This window comes from Lygodium microphyllum, chromosome 9 (genome assembly GCF_053477565.2).
Source record: "Lygodium microphyllum isolate KBCC chromosome 9, Lygodium_microphyllum_v1.1.10, whole genome shotgun sequence".
Taxonomy (NCBI): Eukaryota; Viridiplantae; Streptophyta; class Polypodiopsida; order Schizaeales; family Lygodiaceae; genus Lygodium; species Lygodium microphyllum.
In genome coordinates, this window is record NC_141143.1 from 131290459 (window position 1) to 131302916 (window position 12458).

Genomic DNA, 12458 nt, shown 5'->3' on the forward strand with positions numbered 1-12458 from the left:
TGTGGGGGAACTGTTGTTCCCACCTAGTGAACATAACCTAGACTATCCAATGAGCTTTGCTAGTAGACAACTCATTGAGATAGAAATAAACTACACAACAGAGAGGAAAGGATCAGCCATGGCGTTCACTGTAAAGAAGTTTAGACACTAGATTCTAGAGACACCCTTTACCTTCTTTGTGGATCATCAAGCATTGCTTTATCTTGTAAACAAACCTTGCGCGCAACAGGATGCATTACTAAATGGCTAAATTTGCTTTTGGAAATTGATTTCTTTGTGGTCGTATGCAAATGCAAACAACATTATATGGCAGATCACATGTCATGCATGCCCATAGGAGAATCGGACTAGATAGGGAATCAATGATGACCTACCAAATGCACATCTTTTTAGAATGTCCAACGAATGAGAATTGTTTAGAGTAGATGTCACACCATATTAGGTGGATGACATAGTCCACATCCTCAAGAACGGATTGTCAGAATGACCCACAGAAAATGCTAGGTTAAAAAGACTAATCTTGAAGGTCCAACCCTATCAGTTGATTGCAGGTCAACTGTATCGGTTAGGACAAGGTGGACTCTTAAGGAGATGTGTATGTGAACACAAAATGCATGATGTGCTCAAGGAAGTGCATGGTGGGATTGCTGGAGGGCACTTTAGTGAAGACACTACACCGAGTAAGGTGCTCCAGTCTCAATTGTGGTGGCCAATGCTATTTCTCAATGAAACTAGCTTTGTGAAGCATTTTGATGAGTGCCAACAAACCAAAGTCCCTACTTGTAAGGACAAAATGGAGTTGACCACGGTGATCGTGTGCCAACCATTTGAGAAGTTGAAAATTGACTTCATTGGTCCAATCATCCTTGTAGCACAATACTTCCAATCCAAGTACATCATTGTTGCCACAAACTACCTCACCAAGTGGGTGGAAGCTCGAGCAACTCACCAAAATGATGTTAGGACCATGGCCAATGTTTTGTGGGAGCAAGTAATCTCACAGTTTAGTTGCCCCATAGAGTTGGTTAGTGACCAAGGCACACACTTCATCAATGAAGTGATCGCTCACTTGTTATCCATATTCTTAATAATCCATAGAAAATCCTCTCTATATTATCCTCAAGCCAATGGTCGAGCTGAATCCTCTCTATAAGATCTTGGTGGATGTTCTAACAAAAGTAGTCTCTATCTCATGCAGTGATTGGGACAACAAGCTCATGCCAGCTTTATGGGCATATAGGACAGCCTACAAAATAGCCATAGGATAGACTCCATTTAAATTGACCTACGAAATCGAAGCTATTAACCAGTGGAATTCTTTGTTCCAAGCTTGAGAATAGTAGCCCAAGAGAGATGGAAGGGCCAAGAAGCATGGATAAATCTATTAGTAGAGTTGGAACATCTATTTGAGATGCGTCTCATTGCAAGTCATTCTCTAATCTTGTGAAAAGGCACGATGCAAGAGTTGGTTTGACAAACACGTCAAACAACGAGACTTTGGGTGAGGAGACCTAGTCTTGCTCTCGTCTTGCTATACTCTGTCAAGGGACGCAAGTAGAAAATGAAGTTTGTGGGATTTGGACCTTTCAAGGTTCGCAATATTAGTAGAATATGGAATGTGGAACTTGAAACCCTAGAAGGAGAGGGCATAGTTTTCTTCAACAGAAGTCACATTTGAAAGTATTACCCTCTGTCATATCCACTTCACGAACCTCTAATGATAGAACCATTGACGAACATGAGGGTTACAACCATCACTGAACTCGAGGATGCAGATGAGGAAGTGGTAGCACCAGCCAACCTGTGCAAATCACCATAACCTCCCAAAAGGCATACACCCTTGATACACTAATTGATGAGGGAGTAGACACAAATATCTTAATGCATCAACTTTGGACCGCCATGGGTCAACCCCATTTGCAACCAACCAATGCAAAACTTAGCCCGATTGGGAGGTAATCCTATCCACTTTTGGAATAATGTAAAATAATGGTTTCTATCGAGACTGAGAGCCTACCCATCATCTTTTATGTGCTACCTAACAAGTAGAGTGTTGGTAAGGAATCATTGCTGGGGTGCATGTTCAAAAAACAAGTTCATTGTAATGTTGACTATGACTCACAGCACATCCACCTTGCCAATGGTAATGTTACAATAGTAACAGCTTTCAAGTAGCAGTAAGGGCACCACGCTTGTCCCAAAGCTTGTAGTGTCACCTATAACTAAACCTCTAGTATCAACCCTAAGGAGGGGGATAGTACATCACAATGTACTCCCATAGTACCTTCACAGTTGCATCTGGGAACCATGCCCAAAGCTACGGCCCAAATATTCAAGTGGATTCCTAAGCATAGACCATCGTCTCATAAACATCAATAATTGGGAATGTATAATCTCCGTGCCTCAAACTATAGGCCTTAATGGTGGAGTTGGTGCTCTTATAATTCACACGTGACAGAGTAGCACTGGGTTCCAAAAGCCCTGATGCAAGCCCAAGGATACTATGGGGATAGCACCTTGTTGTGGTTGCCTAAAATCTCAAGTGCTATATATGATCCTCAATCTCATGCCTCAAAAACCAAGCTTCAGAAGAAGCATCAACTAAAATAGGGGAGGAGAAAATCCAAAAGAAAGGGTACTCGATCCTTGAGTGCTCAAATGGTCTATTAGCCCAAAGCTCAACTAAGAGTCCACAAGCAACCACTCTTGAGTAAGCCCCTACCTCATGACTCTAAGATAATCACCACTACAAAACACGATGACACAGTGGCAATCAAATTCCAAAACTCTCAAACCAAGCTTGTCACACCCATTGAGAATCCTCACATGGAAGTACCACACATCAACTTGTCCTATTCAAATAAACCCAAACCACCAACATGCCTTAGGCCACTGTAGCCACGATGAACCATTCTTGAAGTGGCTTCCAAGATGGCCGTGGACATAGGGGATGACTTGGTAATGTGCATTAGACGATTGGACTTAACTTTCATGTTGTTTGCTAAAAGTTACAAACGGTTGGACCTAGGCCTACTTGACGAACCTATTGCAAGTGAGGTACGTTCCTTGCTGTATTCTTCAAAAGAATATGAGTTCATCTTCACTAAGACCTCCACTATTGCAAATGAAATGATTGGTAGTGAGATTTCATGAGAAGAGGCCATAAGCCAATACTTAATCACCTCCTATAAGAAAATCAAAATTCCCATGCCACCACAGGAACTTTCTAAACTCCAACAACTAGTTGAGTCTGAGTCCAATTTCTTACACAAGTAGTGTAATTTGTGTCTTTCATGGGCTCAAGAAGACTGCCAAATCATGACCAATGTGGAGCAATGATGTGCCATCAAGACTTCCAAGTATAACCAGACCTATGTGGCCCCAATCTCATTTAGAGTGTTAGCCATAACTAGGAATCAAAGACAATATCATGCTTCACCCATACTTGGATAAGATTCTAACGGAGGAGGAACTCCACATTGCAAGTCAACTCAACTTCGGTGACCTCTTGACTGATGTATTAACTTATATAATGCAAGTAGGCATTCAGCCACAAGATATGGACAGTTATGTGACTCTAGAGTATAACCCCAAGTTTTATGACTGGCTCTTGAGAGAGTGAGGCACACCACAGACACACTGAATGCACATACACCTTGTTTTCCACAATCTTAGGAAGGATTTTCATATTTTCCAAGGGGGAGGAGGTAAAAGTGGAAAATGGATGAGAACTCAAAATATAAATTGAATTTTAAAGGAAAGAATGAATGTGTAAAAGTGTGTGGATTGATGGATGTGGGAATTCTCATTTTGTGGGTTATATCCTTCATCATCGAATACTAATCTTTCTAGTCATTTTATCTTCCATGCAAGAGATGCCCTTTAAAGAAACTAATTGTGGGCTATTGTGTGGCCACATGAACCTAAATGGCAGATCAATAGGATAAAGCCAACAGATTCCCTTTCTCAGAGGAGGAGCAAAGAAGATATGGATTAGCCATGGAAATCTGAGCATTCAATCAATTAAAATACTGCAGCATCCACAATCTGGAAGGAGTGGTGACATCCAAAGAGGTAGTGGCATAGATGATAGAATGATGTAATCTTGCCAAGTACCTAGAAAAGGTGGGGCAAGACATCAACCACAAAAAAGTACATAATTCCTAAGAACTTTTGATGTCCAAAGGAACATCGACATGGTAACCATCAAGCAAGGAGAAACCTCTAGGAAGGGTGAAAGTTGCTCTTAATCTAGAAATTGTGGAGAAGGCCCTAGGATTAGTAGATAAGTCGGAGAAGAGGCCAAAGAGAGATGTATAGATACATGATGTTGGGGATGGACAAAAAGAAGGTCTACACAAATAATGGGATCAGCCTGACTGACATTCCTAACCCCACCATTCGACTACAGGTAAAAATGATCCATATTCTTTTCTCAAGCTAGAGATATAATGCTCTCATGAATAGAATGGACATACCATTGCTGGAGAGCCTTCAGCAAATGCCTAGATGAGTTAAATTGGAATGCCTACAGTTGAAAGACAATCCAAGCATTAGCAAAGGTACTAGCCATAGCACCAAGGGCAGCAGGAGGGGAGTCTTTGGCTACCACATGTAGAGTTAGAGAGGAAAAAATATACTTCCAAGGATTCAACCATAGGCTTTGGACAAGTACTAATAGCCATCATTCAGGAAGCTCTGGGGGAGGTAAAAGGAATAAAAAGACAATACGAAAAGAGCTACTAATGAAAAGGAGATTGATTGATCCTCTCAAGAGTAAGGAACCTCGAACGAGAGGACAACCTAGCAAGTAGCAAGGCTCAAAGTTGTCGAGCCAGGGGGGAGAAAAAAGATTACTCTTAAAATCCCCATAAGAAGAACCCGGTCCACCTCTGAAGAAAATAGTGAGTTGCAAAGGGTGGAGGTGGAATTGAAGAGGCTGGAAGAAGAGCACAAAAAGAAACAAGAAGAGGAGGAAGAACGATTGATGCAACGGAAGGAGGAAGAGATCGCCTTGGCCATTTAGAGATCAGTGGAGAAAATCTCCTGATCTTAGGAATTGGCAATGATGAGCCCAACACAAGATGACATGCCAAGCATGAGCACAACAGGCTAAAGAGGCAAGACCAAGACCAGCGGTGGAAGGCAAGGGTAAAGCCCCTCTACACCCAACCCCACCGGTCATGGCCACCCCTACAATCACCCTGACACAAGGAACTGTTGAAGGGGTAGTCAATGAAAGTAACATCATGACCTGGGTGCAGTACTTAGTAAGCAAAGTGCAAGAAATTTTTCCTGCACCTAGCGAAGGAGCCCCCCTTGTAGGAACAAAGAGACCAGTAGCCGACACAGAATCACACAAAGGGCTGAAGGTACCTCGCTTAGAAGTGTGAACTACTTTGGTGGCTTCAGCCATGTGCAATGCTGAAGATCATGATGAATTGATAAAGGAACTTTAAAGCCAACTCAACCATATGACAGAGGAGAAAAATGCCAGCTTGTAGAGCTAGAAGAGGAGAAGATCACCTTTGCAACCTACAAGGTGGAAAAAACAAGGGTGATGACCATCATCAATAGGAAAATGATTGCATAAAAAAGGCCTTAAAGGCAAAGGAAGGAGAAGAGAGCCTAAAGGATTTGTACGGTGAAGAAAGAGAGAACATCATTTCCTTAGAAAAAATTTGCACCTTCAACTCCAAGGAAAATAGGTGTCTAAGGCTAGAAATAAAGGAGTTGAAGAGGCAAGGATAGAGCTGCAAATGGCAAGGATCCAAAGAGATAAGGAGACCACAAAGAAGTTGGCAGAGTTGCACAACCAACTTCAAGTAGCTCTCCATGAGCAAGCCATATTGAGGAAGCAAGGAATGCACTCATTGTGGTGGGATTAGGAGTAGGTGATTGCCACCCTAGCCCATACCAAAATCAAGGGTTAGAGCATATGAAACAAAAAGCGGAGGAATGGGTAGTCAAGAACAAAGAAAAAGTCAAAGACTTAGCTTACAAGATAGCCCATTCTAAGAGTGAACGCCATCATTTCTCATCAACCCTTCGCAAACTCTGCATGTACCCTCAGTTGCCATGGGACCAACACCCAACTAGGAGGGAGGTAATTTACACCCTTGGAAGACCAAGACACAAAAGCCAAAAAATAAAAAATGGAAGACAATCCCAAGGCAAGAGGAAGACGGAGGAGAAAGGTGCACCAAAAAAATATGATGACATGAAGTGCAGGAAAGAGCCTCGAACGTAAAATGAAGCACACAATAGTAAGCGCACTGTGACATGCTGGCAAGAAAAGCATTGGGTGCCTTGTAATTTATTTTATAAAAGAGCGTCAAGCTCTCTTCCGTGCAAATTATAAAGAATGAGAGGAGCAGGTTGAGGCCTATGCTAATAGGAAAGAGAAAAAAAGGAGACCAAAAAGGGGATGGTTGCCCAAGGAAGGGATAAGGGCATGTATATAAGTCAAGAAATGAAAAAAGAAGCTCATTCTTGTGTGTGGCCAAACTTGCTCTCTTCTTGCTTCTTGCTCTTACTTCCTTCTTATGTATGAGAGAGGGAGTGTGAGAGAGGGAGAGAGAGTGTGTGAGGGACCATGGAAAAGCTCTTATTCTCCTCTCTTCATCTTCTTCTTGCTCACATGGCTATGGAGGTTGCATCTTGAATCGTGGAGCCATCAATGGATTTGTGGGAGGAGATACTCAATCCGATTCAAAGGTAAGCTCACTACATTGGTATGTGGAAGAGTGCACATGGCTATGTGAGAGGTAGTCATAGCTCTCGACTTGAAACACTTGAAGCAATAAGAAGTCCGTGGGTCTTAGTGGTTTGCCCATGAAGGCGATGACACCATTAGATTAGATATTCTCACAAGGTATGATTTCTCAAGGATTTTTCTCTAATTTTCAAGATTCTATCATGTTGGACTTCAAGGATTCCTTGAATTAGTATAACAATTTGTTCACCATCAAGGATGTGTTCTAGGTTGGGAATATAGGATTTGAATAAGCTTATGTGAAATATATTATGGATCTTTAGATAAGGAGATAAGGTGAGCTTGTATGCATGAGTCCCAAGGCATTTTATGATCTTGTAAGGCCCACAATACCTAGGACTTAGATTTTTGAATTTCCCAAAATTGAGAGCTAAAGCATAGGAAGACCATATCACCTTCTTTAAAGGTTTGATCAGTCCTCTTTAGATTAGTGTAGGCCTTCTGCCAATCTTATGTTGCTTTTATATCTTGTCGAATTTCCTTGACATGCTCTTGCATGTCATCTAACATTATTTTAGAGGCTTCCACTTTTATGTTGGATCAAAGAAGTTCAGAGGAGATAAGCACTTTTTCCCAAATAATGCTTAGAATGGGATCATTCAAATGCTTTGTTGGAATGAAGCATTATATGTGTATTCTCCCAAGAGAAGGTGTTCAATCCACCTCTTTGGCTATCGACAAGAATAAGCCTCAAAATATCCTATAAGACTTGATTTACTCTTTCTATTTGTCCATTGGTTTGTGGGTGATATGATGTTTTGAAGCATAACTGAGTCTTGATGGATTGAAAGATACTAGTCCAAAATTTGAAGGTAAAGAGAGTGTCACGATCACTAATGATTCTTTTCAGGAGCCCATGTAGATGATATCTCCTTGATGAAGATTTTGGCGATGTTGGAAGCTCTATGGGTTTACCTTGGTAAACATATCTACTATTACTAGGATAATATCGTATCCTTCCTAAACTGTGGGTAAGCTAGCCATGAAATCCATGCTAATATATTTTCATTTCATCTTAGGAATATCAAGGGGATATAGTTTGCCAAGAAGTTTGATTCTTTTAGCTTTAATCATATGATAGCTTAGACGTTGTGCCACATATCTAAGGACATTAGCTTTCATTCTAGGCTACTAGTAGTTTTTTTAAACTACAATCAGAGTAGCTACTAGGCTATCATGAGCTTCCCACAAAATCTTTTTCTTTAGCTCTTAGATATTTGGTATACAAAGTCTCTATTGATAATAAAGTATTTCATTTTATAAGGCATAATCCTTGAATTTGGCTTTCTCCTTGAGGGTCTTCTGTTTTAGATAGATAATCCTCTTGACTTCTAGGTAACCTAGATCTTTAGGGCCTTCGGTAGCCATTGCCTCTAGAATGGGGTTACTAAACATGGAGATGACTCTTGCAAGACTCTCTTGCCTTTTATAGGGTCTTCAATTATTAGGGCATTTAGAAAAGCCTTCTGACTGAGAGCATCAACTACCATATTTTCTTTTCCAGGATGGTATCAAATGAAGGGATAGGGTGCCTCTCTAACTCTTCATAGGTGGCATAATCCTCTTTTTCTTTTCCTTGTCTAGCAAGGAAACAAGCTCAGCTACCCGTTCCTTATCTCGCTCCCTATCCTTGCCCTTGATTATTGAAGTTTCCCTTGGATAGAGGGTTATGACAAGCGTTAATATTGTTTATTCGAATGGGAAATTGGGCCTTGAAGTGGCCTAGCTGGTTACATCTAAAGCAATGGGGTTGGGTCCCTTGATTGGGATTTAGAGGGTGAGGATTGTTGTTGTTATTGGGTTGGTGATTGGTGGCATTATTGGCAAGGTTGAGGCAACCCCAATTCTGATTTTCCATTTGGCTCTTTTCAAATAGGAAAATCCATAGTTCAAAAATTAGGGAGTAGCCCAAAATTTTCTTTTATGGAGAGATTCCATCAAAGGTTGAGTTCATATCAGCACATCTTCAAGGTTAGAAGGTTTCATATCCTTCAGTAGCCCATTCAGGGGTGGATTTATGCCTTGACATAAGTGGGCTACTTATTATGTCATTATCATTTTGGAGGTGTAATTTAGAAAGGAAACAAAATGGGAGTAGTACTCCTCCATGGATAGGCCTTGTTGCCTTGAAGAGCTAAAGAACTCATCCATTCTATGGATTTGGTAGGTTGGGAATATATATCTTTTTTGGACAGTTGCCTTGATCTGTTCCTTGGTTTGGGATATCTCAATAACAACTTGTTGTGATAGCCATATTTTCACCATAAGTGAGCTTCTTCAATGAGATGTATTTGAGTGATTATAGCTTGATTGACGATGCTTGTCCCAACTATAGAAAAGTATCTTCCATTTTCTTGATTCGTATCTTGCCATTTCTTTCTATTATCTTTAATTCTTCGCTATTAAACTCAGATAGTTTAACTTGTTTTAATAGAGACTTATTTTCTTGTTGATCGGCTAAGAAAATTTGTGGCAGGGATGCCTGAAAGATGTATAGTAACCTTAGACAAGATTACTCACATCAAGATTATTTACATCAGCAAAAGCTTAAGTTTAATTGCTTCAATATGTATAGTATGTAGCTTTTTGAAAAAGAGGTTTTTGATACATTGAAAAAACCTTTCAATCATGAGACTTGGCCACATGTATCTCTTTATATATTGGAGGTTTCTCATGGACTTTAAGAAGTCGATAAAATGACTTGGTTATTTGGGGAATCCCTTGACAATATAGTCGTTTTGTTTTTATCTACCTAAGTGAGTTATTCTATCAGGTGTAGGATGTCAGTAACTCGATCATAGATATATCAATCTTGATGGATAATTTGATCATTCATAGTTATAATGGTTTCTACTTATGGCTCTTTGAACATAATATCTTGACAAGTTTGAGTTCCTCCATCCATCGAATTCTTCTAAGATTTGTTTCAAGATAGGCCAACCTTTTGTCATCAATAAAGCAATAGATATCATGCGAAGTCCAATACCTTTCTCTATAGTATTTAGGAGGATAATAAAGTTTTTCCAAGATCTTCATAAAGTCTTCTCACTAAATATAAAATCACAAATGCATAACTGATTGATACATAGTGTGAAAGACTAGGAAATTATGCCAATATTGCTTATTTATTTATATACAAGACTTTATTTTATTCAAAAGTCGTATGATATACAAAATCAACCATGGAACTACTAAAGGGAGATGGCTTCATATTTGGGTGGCTCACTAAGGACATCTAGGGCTAGATACTCTATAGGGAGATCATGAAATCCCTCCACCTGATAATCAAAAGAATAGTATCTATGGACAAATGCACCTCAGTTGGGTTGTATGAATCAGATAATCTTACTATACATCCATTGGGCTCGGGTCATAACCTCACCCTCATGATACTCTACATGCCTTGGAGGACTTGGGTAGAATGTAAAATGTTGGATTATGTTGTCCCTCGGCCCAATGGAACCTCCACAGCTCGTACTCAAGGTTGTCGATGCAATCAACATGCATGCAGTAGTTGGTAAATCTAGTACCAATCCATATACTATTTCCATTTGCAAGTGTGAAAGAATTGGTAGTAGGGAGGTACAAAAATCAATCCATCAAACAGAATATGTGCTCTCGCAACGATGGGTTGCACTGTGAGCCAACTTGGTATACCAAGGGAAACATCAAACGGAAGTTCTCTTGCACAAGATATCAAGTGTAAGAGAGTGCCCTAAACACTTTTTTTCTTACATTCTTTTAATGACTTATGATGCTTATGAATTGCTTAAGACTGTTCCATTATTAAAGTATAAGTTAGAATATTCTTTGGATTTCATATGTCATTCACTTCTTGAATTTCTTTATAAGATATTAGTTTGCTTGAATTTATACTATATTGGTAAGTTGATAGTGGTTTTGCTAGGCTCTACTACATATTTCTCAAGAGGATTTTTATTTACATCCATGGCCAAGGGAAACTAATCGATGTGACTCAATATCCTTAAGTTGGGAACGAAGGAATTATGAGGTCGCATTCCAATGAGAGTAGGGCTTACAACTCCTGTGAGTTGTGAATACACATATTGATTTTAATTGAACAATTGCTTAATACAAGAATAAGGGCTTTCAAGCCTTTGGTTTTGAAGAACCAAAAGGCTTCAACCAATCTAAGTTCTTCAAGAATTTGATATCTCAAAATAGCATTTTCCATGTGCTTGACTTTCTCAGCATCAATAGGTAATTCCCATGAGTCAATTTTCAACTTTCTTGTTGGATTGCCTACCAATCCGATCTGAGGATGGTTTTGAGAGCAATCGAGGTAACGTTATGCCTAAACTAAAAATTGATGGATTTACAAGTTGTAATATATAATGCTCGAAATATCTTGTGGCCCAAAAGTTGGTTAAAAGTCCCTAAAAGAATAGTTCCCCTTTTAGTCCACTGATCATAATACTAAATAAACTTTTAAATCCTTATTTAACAATTTTAGTATCATCATAGTGATGGAGTGTAATTAAAATTTAACGCTCTCATACCATGTGGTTCTCATCAACCTCAAGAGTGAACTTTCCTATACAAAGGACCAAAGTATCTAAGAGGTGGTCAGCCGCATTAGGTAGTGTACAAAATTCACACGATGAAGAGTAATTGAGGTGGCCTTGGGAATGGCATCGCACCTGATTCCCATCTGGTTACTTAAGCCATGGACATGATTAATATAATTATTTTCATATTTTAAAGTGACCACACTTAGTTTTTAATTTTTCTATCAATCATTCATTTTAAAAGAAAATTTTAGTAAATCAATCAATGAATGTAAATTTTCCTATACTTTCTTAATCAAACAAAGTTCATCTTCGTGCATTTGTATATACTTTACTTACATGCATGTAAATGCACCTTATTTTATTTTTTTTCGTTCACAAAAGTAAACAAAGTATTTCAATGTACGTGAACGCACTTTAACAAAATAATTAGAAATTGAATTAATTTTCTTTGTGAAAAGAACATCAATTTATAACTTGAGCATTTATCTTAATTTATGCCAAGTATTTAGATAATATGAAAATAAAGTTAACATTTCAAAAAATGAAATTTTTACATAATTTAATTTTTTATTTACAGGAAATGTTTAATTTTATGATTTAATAATTCAATAAATTGATTATCTTAAGTACTAAATAAGATTTTTAAATGATACTATATCAATTCTAAGTATTTGAGATTTTTAAATAGATTTCTTAATTAAAATTTTTAAGACTAAAGTTTTTTGTTCTGCTTAATTAATTTTAATTTTAATTTAATTTAATATTATTTTTTATTTTATCATACTTTTCTTAGAATTTGTACCATTGATTTAGGTATACTTTTAATTTTAAAATATAAAAGTGTTAAAAAATAAGATAAAAACTATTTCATTATTTTAAAATGATTTTTAACTATTAAATTTAGTAATAACTTAATTTAAAATAAAAAATAAGAATCCTTTTAACTTTAACATAATCTTTTAGAATTTTAGATATTATTGCAACCAGTTTTAATAATAACCTAATTCAAAACTAAAATATTATACCTTGGCCATATTAACTACTAGAATTTCACCATTATGGTTGGTGGAGGATCATGCTATACCAATATACCTGTGAGGGGCCATTGTGGATGGGAAGGATGAGAAAGGAAAGGTTTTTGGGGTAGCGAG